Source organism: Camarhynchus parvulus, chromosome 5, assembly GCF_901933205.1.
Source record: "Camarhynchus parvulus chromosome 5, STF_HiC, whole genome shotgun sequence".
NCBI classification, from domain to species: Eukaryota; Metazoa; Chordata; class Aves; order Passeriformes; family Thraupidae; genus Camarhynchus; species Camarhynchus parvulus.
The window spans coordinates 39,297,665-39,310,626 of record NC_044575.1 but is presented as its reverse complement, the minus strand read 5'-3'; positions in this window follow the sequence as shown (position 1 = coordinate 39,310,626).

Below are 12,962 nucleotides of genomic sequence, written 5' to 3'. Positions count from 1 at the left end.
TCTCCCCCCTCCATATTTCACAGCCGGCTCGGCTCCCCTCACTCGGCTGCCCCCGGCCTAGTCTCCGAGAGGCCTGTGGGAGCCGCCAGCTCCCAGGGCCTCATTGTTCCCGGCTTGGGAGGAAGCTCAGGGAGGGAATTGAAGGCAAGTCAAAGGGAAACGGCATCATCGCTGCTTCATTAATGGGAACCTTTCAGCAGAAAACATATCAGAGCGAGGTCTTTTCAGAGGCAGTAATTAGCAATTTGGAGCCTTCCCCCCTCAGGAGATGCAGCTGCGATCTAACAAGTGGGAGCAGTGCTCGCCTCCTTTTACGCTTCATATTTATTGTTTTTCATTTTCTCCATCTTCCTTCCATTGTCCAGCCTCCTCCTCATGGCCAGATAAGGGCCCTTTATTAATCACTCCCTTTTAATTCTTCATTAATGATAATAACTTTCTCTGGTGTGCGAAGAGGAGTTAATCTTTCCTGGGTATTGAGAAAGGACAGGGCTGAAAGGGAGGGAGGGAGCGAGGGAGAGAGAAGTGCACGGTGGACAAGGCTGTACTGCCATGCTTCCTTCCTGCCCCACCACCTGGAAGGAGTTTCTAAAGACTTTGGCTGTCAAGTTACAAGTTGCCCTCTGGAAAATCTTGGGCTGTCAGTTTGGTCCAGCTGTGTGGGTGTGCTGGGATGTACCCATGCTCAGAAATCCAGCCCTTAGCAGAAACAGGTGTACATTGGCCAGAGGGAGAGACCTTCTCTGTGCATCAAACACTCACCAGCATCTTGGTGTGACTAACCAGCACTGCCTACTTGTCTTGGAAGAACACTCCCTCAGATGCCTTCAAAGCACATTTTCCCAAGTCCAAGTGGAAACAGCACCTGAAAGTGACAGAAATGGCATCTGCAAGGCTCTGCACATGTCAAGACCCTTCTATGAACTCCTCCCTGGGAGATGGTACAGTCTGCCTTGGATTGCTCCCATCTGGAGGCGCCAGTCCACCAACACTTGTGTGAGGGGATGCCAGGCTGGCTCAGCATAGACAGCGCAGTGACAAAAGCTGGGTGAAAATGACAAGGAGGCTGTCATGGAGGCTCTGGCTATGTGTGTAAGGCAACAATCACTGAATACCAGCCCCAAGAACATAGCTAGGGAGGACAATCCAAACACACTTACAGAGCTCAGCTTCTTTTCCTGGTGTTTCATACCACTGGGTTCATGCAAACTCCTGCTAATAAAGGCCATGCAAACTGACCTAGTGATAGCTTTAATGGTGGACCTCATGGTAGCTCTTTCTGAGGAACTGGGCAAGCCACTATCAATTAAGAATATTTTAGTACTACTAAATATGACGAAAAAGGGGAAGAATTCCACTGTCACCAGGATAGGTGGCTCCACCACATCACTGAGGATTATCAATCTGGCAACAGTGAGAAACACTGAGGGAAGGGAACAAATGATGCACAGAGAACCCAGGAACTTCAATGCAGAAACTCGAGTAAATCAGTCAGTTGCAGAGACATCTCTGTGTCCTTCCCTTACAGAGTCATATCCTAGCTTCACATTCCCATGTCATTCCATGGGTGTTGCCAAAGGAACCAGTAACAGTTCAAATTAGTGACTCCTGTGGCCCTGGAAAAATGCTCCTGTGACACAGGTTACCCAACACCACCAATATCACTGTGTTCTGATCTGAGGGAGTTGTTTGGCAGCACTGGGAATGGGTGGAGAAACCAAGCTGCTGAGGGAGACAGGGCAGAAGTGGAGAGAGACAGTCAGGAGAAAAAAAAATGGTGTTTTCTCTTCTTTGGTGTCATTTGCAGGGCAAATATCCAGTCTGCATTCTTTTACAGACCACAACAGTAAATACTTTTTTCCCTACAGTTAAAGCTCTTGCATTTGGCCCAACATCAGGACTCTTGCCTGATGCTGGGCCAAAAGCCCAACAGAAGTTGTGGAACAGACAGGGTCAGTTTATTTCTGGTTACTGTTCTACAAGCATCAGGTGGTGTTTCCCTAATATGCTCTGGTTCCCAAGTGTCTTTGAGGGTGCAGTGAAATTCAGGCCTACATTTAGGTTTCCAGCATCTTTGATATCCATTTAATGTGGACTTTAGGGGTTTCTGATAGTCCTGATGATTAGGGATGACCTGTATTCCAACATCCTGTGACAGGCCTGTGTTTAATTTCCAGTGTCCCTAATACACTCCACAGAGATGTCTGAAAGAACTTTCTAGCTATGAACATGAAGTAATACAGAAAGTGGAGCTGGCAGGTATTTTAATCTTGCAGTGAGTCAGTCTACTTCCATTAAATGCGGTCTGGATTTTAGGTTCTATTGTTTTCCCACAGCACCTCTACATGAGGCCAGAAGACTTCACTTGTGCCCAGCAAAAGAAAGAGGTTTTCACACTGTACAACAACAAATTGATTTTGTGTTTTAAAACATGTATATTTTCTTCAGACTCACTGAATCAGATCTTCTCTGGTCTAACACTGCTCCCCTGCACTGGAAGGCCAGTAGGGTCTACCAAATCCTCCTCCACCCTTTCTGCCCCAGTAGATGCTCTGGACCTTCTGGGGCTGGTGCCTGTCTTCACACGTGTGGCAGTGGATCAAGAAAGTCTGCCTGGTGGAGACAGAGTGAGCTGAAGTGAGGGGAGCCAGAGGGTTTGTGGGACCTGTTGTGTACAAACCCTCCTTCCACAGTGTTGTGTGCTGAGCAATGCCGATCCTACCTGAGTGAGGATTCATGAGGACTCCATCCCTGCTAGCAGTTGGCTGAGCAATTATCATGTGCAGGATACAGTGTCAGGACTTGTGACAAGGTGCCACGCCTGCTGATATGGCCAAATCAAACTCCTGATTGCTGTGAAGAGTATACTAAATATAGGTGTGAGGCAACATAAAACAAACGTGATTGTTACTGTGACAGGTGAGAGACAAAGTGTCACAGATGCAGAGTTCCTTCAGAAAGAAATTAATGAAATGAAATCAGCTATACTTGGATTTTTCCATGGAAAGGACAGAAAGAAGGATGTTAATGCTGTAATTTGAAAGCAAGAGCTAAACGAAAAGAGAAACAGAGGGCAGGAACTAAAGAACTACTAAATAAATTGTGGGGTTCCCCTTAATCTTGCAACAGAAAGTCTGGTCATGAAGCTACTCATCTCTTATCTAGCATGTTTCATTTTAACCTTTTGCCTTATTTGGCAGTTGATCAAGGACTTCATAGGACTGGAATGATCTGGGCTCTTACTGGAGTGCCTGTTTACCTGCCATTACTGGTGTAAAAACAGCAGCCTCAGAGACACCTAGAGGGGCACTTGGCAGTCTACCAGCCAGCTGCAGGGACCTGACTAAATCCCTGAGGATAGTTCAGTGTTCAGAAAAGAAGCACACTTGCCATGGCAGCAGAGAGCAGGCAGTGGTACCAGTGATGCTGATGAGGGCTGGAGCATTGTGGATGTTAATGTGGCTGGGCAGGAACTGAGTGCTAGCTTGCCCTTAGAAAGAACAAGTGGTGTTTCAAAATCTATAGGCCTCAAAGCAACCCACCACAGCCAAGTGTGGGCATCACCCACAAGGACAGGTAAAGCCTCGAGGAGGCTGGAATTATGTCTTTTGCAGTCATAATGATTGCAGGTTTTGCTTCCTGAAAGTCCTCTACAGCCTCTCTTGTTCGTTCCTCTCCTGTTGTCCTTGTGGCTTGTGATTATCTGCCTGTTTCAGTGAGATTAACTGGTACAAAGAAGAACAGCAGGTCTTATATAGAGCTGCAAGGCATGTCACAAGTCTGCAGGAAGTGGGCAGGCAGGGGTTGCTAGAAGGCCTTATTGAGTGTGTTGTCATTCCTTATTTGAGGGGAAGGTAAAGGTGCCCTGTTCCATGGGTGTGTGAACTGGGCTGGGTGTTTCAGCCAGGAGCACACTTGTTGGCTGGCATCTGGTAGGTTGGGCTGGGCCAGATAGCTTTTTTGAAACATGGAGCTATTTTACATATGGGATCTATCAATGTGTCGTTTTAGAAAGCAACCAAGGGGACAGCACATGCAACAGCAACTACATCTCTGCCCCAGGCTGTACTTAACTTCCCCTCCAGACCAGCCTGCAGCTAGGACTGCCTCCCTTATCTCCATGTACTTGTTCATTCTTCTACCACTGCTTTCTTTCACTACAGTGTATTTGTCACCCCTTGCCTCTTGTTGCTCAAAATCCAAGTAGAACTGCTGCAAGTCCCTACCTCTGGAGAAGCTCCTGGTCCCTGTCTTTCCTGGCTTTTGCCTGCTGGGTACTGTGTCCTTCCACGGCCATTCCCAGCAGTGCACCCAGGCATCCCCTTCTCCTACCTCATACTGTAGCTTGGGGAGCCTGGGGTGCTGACATTGCCAAGCCTTTCGGAGGGTTGAGAGCAGTTCATGGTAAGGAAGAACGCAGCAGCATGGATCTGTGGGGAGGGGGAGGGGAGCAGTCCTGACAATCCTCTTCGAATTATAAACATATCCTCTTTAAATACATTTCTAAGGATAACATTTGTATTACTGCGTCCTGTGGCTGCTGATAGGGCCCTGCTTATCGCCTCGGTCTCTCCTCCTTTCTCTGGGCTCTGCTGGGAAAGGTCCCTATCTGGAACCGAGCTGGCAATCCTCCGCCAAGCAATTGTTTCAGTCCAGGGGAAAAATTAATTTCTGCCTATCATTAATTGAGAGAATTGTGTGGAGAACTGGAAGGGGGGTTGATGGGGGAGTGGGGGATGGAGTGGAGAAGAGAGAGATCGTGTTATTAACAGTGTCCCTTTCATAACCAAATACCCTGATTTCCATCAGTGAGATGAGAGGCTCATTACAGCAAGAAGGTGATTAGAGAACTTGGAGGAGCTATCAGGCTAAGCAGGAGAGTGGCAGGGAATTCGGGAGGGACTCCCAGCAGAAGGGCAGCTGCACCAACCAACCATCCCCTCTCACCCTCACTGCCATCTCCTCCACCTCTCTTCTCCGTGTCAGCACCAGTGACCCCTTAATCACATCGGAGGGAAAAGCAATGAAGAAGTTCCACAGATCAGCAGTTTTAGTGGCTGAAGAGATGCTTTATGTGGTGGCAGAGCCTGCACACTCTAAACAAAAGCCCACTGGAGCTGTTCAGCTCCCAAAGGGCCACCTCACAGCTCATATTAAATGCCTTTCCCTGATGGCCAAAGAAGATGCAAAGTGTTGGCCTCCCTCCCAGCTATATGAGGAGGTCATGCATGGCTATTCAGAGTGTCCTGCATTAGCTGATCCCTCAACAGGTGGCTAAAAACTAGGACCTCTGACTGAATCACTCACAGAAATTATGTACAAAGGGAGGAACCCTTTGTACATACCCCATACTGCACTGTGATTCAGCTTTTGCACCACTCTTTCTGTGTGTGCTTCCTGAGATATTTCCTCTATTCTAGAGGTATCACTGCTGTGATACACCCCACCAGCCCCCAAGCCATCTCATGTACCATGTTTATGTCTTCATGAATTTCCTGTCCTTCAGCTCACAATCACTCCCCTGACAAATAGCTACAGAATCCCCTTGATTCCTGACATTGCTAGAAATAACTTTCTCCCTCTTTGTGAAGGTAAGCAGCCTTGAAAATTTATCCAGCCCAAATAAGCACTAGGGGATGAGACTAGGATAAAAAGTTGAACTCCCACCTCGAATGTGAATGATTCTATGAAAAAAACCCATCACTTCAATTTTCATTCCTTTTTCAATAGAAAACTTCGGTATCCCAGACAAATTTTGAGTGGACAGGAAGATAATAATATTTCCAATAAATTAGAGTAATATAACCTATTACTCTCACAGTTAATATTAGTTAATGCTTTAGTTATTATGATTTTCTGCCAATAATGTACTTGAGATGGTCAAAAATCTGGTTTTGAGATGACAAAGGGTCTTTGGCAAGGTCCATATGGGAGAGAAAAGATGCAACAGAGAAGTCAGAGTGTCGACTGAGCAGCTGCAGATTGAAAAAATCTATGGGGTCTGGACTTTCCTCTTCCTTTGACAAATCCATTCCTCTAGATTCAAGATGAGGGGCAGATTGTCCCCTGTATGCTGCAGGAAAATCAATCCAGCAAAAGACTTACAATAAATTGATGTAAAACCAGAAATACTTCTCACTTAGATAACGCGGGAGACCATGAAAGCAAACAAGTGCTCACTGCCACAGTGTATAAAGTTCTGCATACAGTAGCACAAATAATCTCTCCAAACTCCCAAACCAGGCAGATCTCCGACCCCTTCTTAGCTTAATCCCATCTATGCGTGACCATGTGTTGAGTTCTAGTAATCTCCAGCTCCTCAGGGCCATCCAGACAGAAGCAGTGAGAAGCAGACCCCCCACATGAGGCAAGACCTCTCATTTAGCATCAAGTTTCATTGCTGACAAATAGAGGACAACTCCAGGAACATACGGTCTCTTGGAAAGCAAACTGGAGGGCATGGTGATCACCAAGATCCATTCAATCATTAGCAGGTTCTCTTCATGCACATATTCCCATGAGAAAATTGTTGGCAATGAGCAAATCATTAGCAGAGAGTTAAGAGTAGCTCCAGAACCAGAGTTAGAAACCTTTCAAACCAGAATGATTTATGGAAGTCTGTATATTTAGCTTTTTTAAACAAAGTGTACATTTCTTGCTGTTTTCTTGTGCAAATCACCAGTAAAATGGAAATGGAGAAGAATGTTTGTCATAAATAGCTTGCGTGTTGAAATTCTGGATTACTCATGTTGTCTCCTTCTAATGATGCTGAAGGCTTAGCCTAAGATTTCTAGTATCACCAGCCAACTCATTCATACAGAATCTTCCTCTTTATTAAGAGGTAGATCTGCACTGACAAAATTGATAATAAGGCCAACACGGGCTTCTTGCCAGCCCCTCAACTAATCTGATCTCTGGCCAGAAGGGTTCTGGAGATAAACTACAACAGCACAATAGGCAGTCTGACCCAGGGGCTAAGCACTCAGTCCTGACAGCTGAACCCAAAGACACTCTCACCGAGCCTTAAACAGCCAAGACTGCTATAAATTGGTAGCCTCCAGCTTTGGATATCCAGTCTGAGCTATCATTCTGCATTAATATTGCCCAGGTTCTCTTCAGGTGAATATGTCTAGGCCTTGTATCTCAAACAAAAAGTGATCAAGTATTTGAAAAACCCTCTGCTACTTTCTATTTTCTTCCTCAGACAGTATTCTGTAACCAATTTTGCAAGGCTTCACCAATGAGGTCCGAGGAAGAGCTTGTATGGTTGCTTCTCATCGCTCCCTCTTTGTCCCTCTGTTTGTCTCTCTCCCTCTGTAGCCCATCAGAGAATAGAGAAGGGGAGAGATTGCATGGTTAGCCTCCAGCTAAATCTATCCCAGTTGAAGGCTGTGCACTGTCAATTCAATGACTAGAGTCAGATTTAAAGAAGAGAGCATAACTGAATGCCACCAAAGTATTTGCATATATTTTAGCAAGCTCCCCCCCCCACCACTACAGCTAGTCCTCTGAAACCCTTCCTGGTGCTCACACTGCCTGGGCACTGCTGGGTGATGTAGAGGCCCTCACAATGGTTAGGTGAGCCCTTGGAGAGAAGGGCATAAGGATGGTGGTACTGAAAATGAGTTCATAAGACAACTCCATGCTCTGATGATCTCTGCTGTTCCAGGAAATCCCAGAACAAAAGTGAGACAGACCCTATTCTGACATTGGGAACATGCCTTTCCAGCATTTTGCTTCCAGTTTGGCCCAGAGAAAAAAGTGAGATTAGCCAAAGTTATGGAGTGAAAGAAAGTGTGACACCCATACAAAGAGGAACAGGTAAGCAAGCAGAGAATGTGAGAGAACTTCAGAAAGAAGAGTTTGAAGAACAGATATGTAACTACAAAGGGAGAAGAGTAAGGGTGAATTAGACAGAGAGAGATGGAGACGTGCTTGGAGAAAGAGCATAATGGGAGAAAGGAGGGGGCAAAGTCTGAGGCACTCAGTGAGTTCAGAACAATCTCTATTCTCTACAGCACTTTCTGTTTAAAAAAATAAAAAAGGAATGATGGAGAAGGGGAGAGAGTCAGACAAGTTTAATGATGTGTGTTCAAAGCTCAGATTGGAAAAATGACAGAGAAAAGCAGCCTGTTTCGGCTCTAATAAATTGTTCTTTGCTGTAAGAGACGCCTGTCGCAGCATTAATACAGGGCCCTAATACACGGGTCAGGGTTAAGTAATTTTCTCCGGCAACTTAAGCGAATAATGAAGCTGGCAGCGGCTAGTGGCGCAGTGGGAGAGATGGCCTGGGCTGCCGGCACTTTGTCTTCATTTATTATGCCAGCTCTCATGATTTGGGTACTGGCTGCAGCGACGGGAAGCCTCCGCCGAGGAGATATCGCTTCATTTCGGCAAGGTAATGAAAGCTGGGATGGGGGGAGGATAAACCAATTTGCTGGCTGACATGGGAAGGAGTGATTTGCAGACCTGGGTAGGGGAGGGGGGTGACCAAGCAAGAGGAAGCACAAGGCTAAACCAAGGGGGGTGCTCAAGGCCTTTCCTTAGATAATGGCACCATGTGTTTGTGGGGAGGGCAATGGAGCAGGACCAAGCAGGAGGGGATAGTGGAGCTGGAATGCAGCAAAAGTCAGGACCTGAGAGTATGGGGAGTAGGGAAGAGCCACCAGGAGGAACAGTGGGTGCAAAAGAGACTGATTGAGGAGGAAGGAGCAGGCACAGGTCCAAGGGCTGATGAAAATGGCTGGTGAAGTTAAAGCAGAAGTTCATGTAATGGTGGGGTGATGGAAGACAAGCAGAAGGCAGACATATGGGGGGAGGCAGGAGCAAGAAGCAGGGCAAAAGGGAGAGCAAGGAATGTTGTCCTGTCACTGTGGGGAAGGGAAAATGCTCACAAGCAACTTGTCTAAGGCATAGATACTCAGGAAATGCAGTACTGGAACTCACTGAAGTCTCTCCCCACTGATCCCACCAGTCTTCTCATAAGGAAAAACTTCCACATGAAGTCTAAGGCAACCCTGCACCCACATCTGTCCAAGAAGAGAGAAATTCACTCTCTTGCACTCCATCCTCACCACATGGGCATAGGAAATCCATCTCCAAGTGTATTTCCTCAAAGCAGATTGGCAACAATTTTGTAGCTTAATTCCCAAAACGTGTCACTCTGACCAACCTGGCCACACTGTTTGCATGCTCACAGTTCCCTCTGATTACCCCTGCATTGCCATCCTCACTTCTCAGCCTGAGAGGAGATATGTCTAGCAGCTAGGATGGCATCTTAGTCTCTGCTTTAAAATACATGGATCATTCAGAGAACATCCCTAAGTCCTTCAACATCCATGCTTCCCAATCCCAAAACATTGAAGGGAAAGGAGGCATCAGAGCTCTGGCAGAGTCAAATCTGGAACTCTTACACTTTCCTTCCCTCCCCCTCTTCTCGATGTGGGTTAAGGATTTCCAATAAGGACCAAGTGCTGAAAGCTTAACACTGCAGTCTCTGGAGAAGCAGGCCAATTTCACACTAATCTTCCCCATGAAGGGAGAGAGCATCGGAAGCAAGAATTACATCAAAGAGAAGTTAATGCTGAGAAGCAGACGACAAAAAGGAGCTGCTTTCAGTTTCAAATGAATACACACAGCTGGATTAAGAGATCAGGCAGCTCAAAGCCTGTATCACAAGCTTTGGTACCCAGGATTTAGCCAGCAGGGAAGAGTTCTGATCTGGGCACTCTTTTGACAGGAGAGGAGAATCTTTATGGAGCACTGCAGGTATTTGAGAAGAGCTGGGAAGAAGACAGGAAGGCCAATGTCTTGTTCTGGCCTCCATTGACCTCTTCTAATAGATATTATGTCAGACTCAGGTAATGAGGTTTGCACAGCCTACATAGCTCCTGAAGCATTTTAGTTAGTGAACAGTTACCTCATCATCTCCCCCTGCCCTGCAAAGCCCTCCTTCCCTCTTTGGTCTGGGGCATTCCAGGCTTGCATGGGGAATAGCCCTCCAGGTGCTGAAATGCAGGCAATCCCTTCCTGCATAGCAAGAGGTGTGTTCAGCTTCACATTCAACTTACAAAGGCAGCTGAGCTCCCTGTAATATAAAACACACCCTCCAGAGGACAGGGAAGCAGAGGGTGATTGCAGTAATGTGTCTGTTGTCCCGTTTTAAGTGGTGCCAAAGTGAGTCCCGGCGCGCTCCCCCCGCGGGAGCCTGACAGGTGTAAATCCTGCGATGAATGAAGGCACCGAGCCCTATAACGCTGGTGTCTCTCCACGCATCTCCGCTCTGATTGACTTGTCGGCTCTCTAAGGCTGACTCTATCAGCTCCTTGCTGCCTCCAATTCCAGGCGTGATTTAGTTTGGAGATGAGAGGTGACAGTTAACATTGGTACTCGTCAGTGTAGATCAGACACAGTCACGCTGTCTTCTCCTGGCTCACTTCCTCACCTCCTCCCCCATGCTTCCCACCCCTCTGGTGTCTCCCACTCCTATCTGTTGCTCTCATTCTCCCTGCCTATCATCATCCAGTCCCTCTGTTAACTACCATATCCTTTTGCCTCCCATCACTATTGCCAGAGCTCATCATCAGTAAATTTTCCCTTTCACTTGTCTTTTCTCCTCTGGAATAAGAGATTCCTAATGCCTTCTTCAAGGAAACATCTTTTGTGCAAAGACTAGGAACAGCTGTTTTGGCATGTCCTTTCCAGTTCCCTGTAAACCTAAGTGAGCAATACCCAGCAAATACTCTATTTGCCAAATTTAGCCCATTTCTCCTCTGACAGCTTGTTTGTTGCAGTTGAATTCTCTCAAGTGTATTTGCTGTTTGAAATTCATCAAATGTTTTTGTGGAATGAATCTGCATTTGAAGACTAAAGAAGAAAGGGATTTTGCACTTAGCGCGCAAGATTACAACGGATTTGTTTGGTGTGGAAGAAGTCTTTCTAGTCCATATGCTGTAATAACCTACATCAGCCCTACAACCCAGGTTTCTAACACAAATACTAAGATTTCACATCTGGAACTCCTCCTTGATTTAAAATTTTCAGTTCATCAAACATTTCCTGCCAATGTCACTACCTAGAACTCTTTTAGAAAAGGAACACAAGGAATCACGCTTTTTATTAAGCATTAAGAGTTGCAAAAGATCTGGGATCTAGTCACACAGTTTTTTTCAACCCAAGTAACTTTCTACTCGTTCACTTTTGGTATCATATTTCCCATATTTTTAATTTTCAGTCCCTACTACTACTTTAAGTGACAAGATTTCTATAAGCCACACTAAAAAAGGCATCTGTTCCAGCATCACCAAATAGGAGATGACTCAGTGGACACCATATTGGTTAGGTTCACCCAATTCAGTTCCCAGTTCCCACCCTTCAAATTTTCAATATCTTCTGAGCTGATTTCCAGTAAAGTATAATACTTTCCTCTAATCCTTATGCTCTTCTTAGTGTTACTAAGGTCTATGTTGGACTTCTTGGCCCTTCCTTGTTCTTCATTCTTCACTGAAGTTCAAATATAAACGCAGACAATCCATAAGGCCACTGGGAAGTTAAGAAGTAATGGTCAGAGATCTAGAAAACCTGGCCTGCAGGGAAAAGGCTGTAACCAGGTTTGTTTAGTCTAGATAAAAAAAGTGGAGAAGACATGATGGCAATCTTCAAATCCATAGCAGGCTGAAGAGGCAGCGTCTTTGGAAGGTAGGAAAAAATTGTAGCCTTAAACTGGATCAAGGAAGATTCAGAAAGCTCAAATACCTTTTTAGTTGTATATATAGTAAAGTCTAGAAATAATTTTGTTAGAAAGTGTATAATTTTTCTTGAAGACAAAGATAGGGAAGAATTTGGAAGGAATCATGTAAGTATACTTTGGCTGGATTAGATTAATTTTTAGCATTTCTTCCTTCTATATTTTCTCTGAATCTGTAAATACATTGACAACATTTTGTTAATGTGACAGAGGCTACCCATAACCATAGTCCCTTCCAGAAATGAACACCTATCTGAAAACCTACAGTGGAGCCACACTAGAACTGAATGATGATGATAATAATATAAGGCATTAACAAAGCCCTGTCTATGCCTCCCAGCATGGCTATGATGAAACAAAGCGGAGAGAAGAGACACCATACATGTACTATGATATTCTGAGAATCTGAAGGAACGTGTCTGAAGGAAATGTTAATTTCTCTGAATGAAAGGCAAAGATGCCTGGCAACTTGGAACCTGAAGATTACCTACTGCAAATATTGCTGAGTTTCTTTCTAAGTTTAGGTAATTTAATGATAAATTAAGTTCTGAGCTTCAATGAGGTGTGACAGTAATTCTGTCCAGAGCTAGTGAGAAAGACAATGTTTAGAATACACTTATCTTTTAATTTAGACTGCATGAATAATATTTGCCCTAGCTGACTCAGTGATATTTTTCCTCTAAACATAAATTATTTCTGGCTAATGAATTTCACCAAAAAGTTCCATCTCTGCCTCTGAGAGACAACTAGAGCAGCACTGATGTACATACTCACCCCTGAGTATAAAGAGATGTCATTTCCTGTACTGTCAAAACCAGTAACCAAAGGCTCAAAATGGCACCAGGTACAGCTGTCCACATCACCATCATCCAACTACAGAATTTTAGGGGAACACCTTAGTGATGGGGCACACCTGCCTGTCTCATGAATCTTGCTGTGGCTCACAGATGACATCTGCTGTTAGAGGATAGCTGTGGGCCTACCTGAGCCACACTTGCCTATCCTACAGGGGCATTCCTGCCTCTCGCTATTCTCATTGAGGGCATGACAGTCCCGTATGTTCTTCACCATCTTCCCAGGCACAGTCCAAGAGCCTAATGCTAAACTTCAGGCTTGTAATAAGAGATACCTGTGCTAATCTGTGGGTCACCACGACAGTTTGAATCACTGAAAGCATGGGAACTGAAAGTGGTCTCATAGTCTCGGAGGCTGAGAG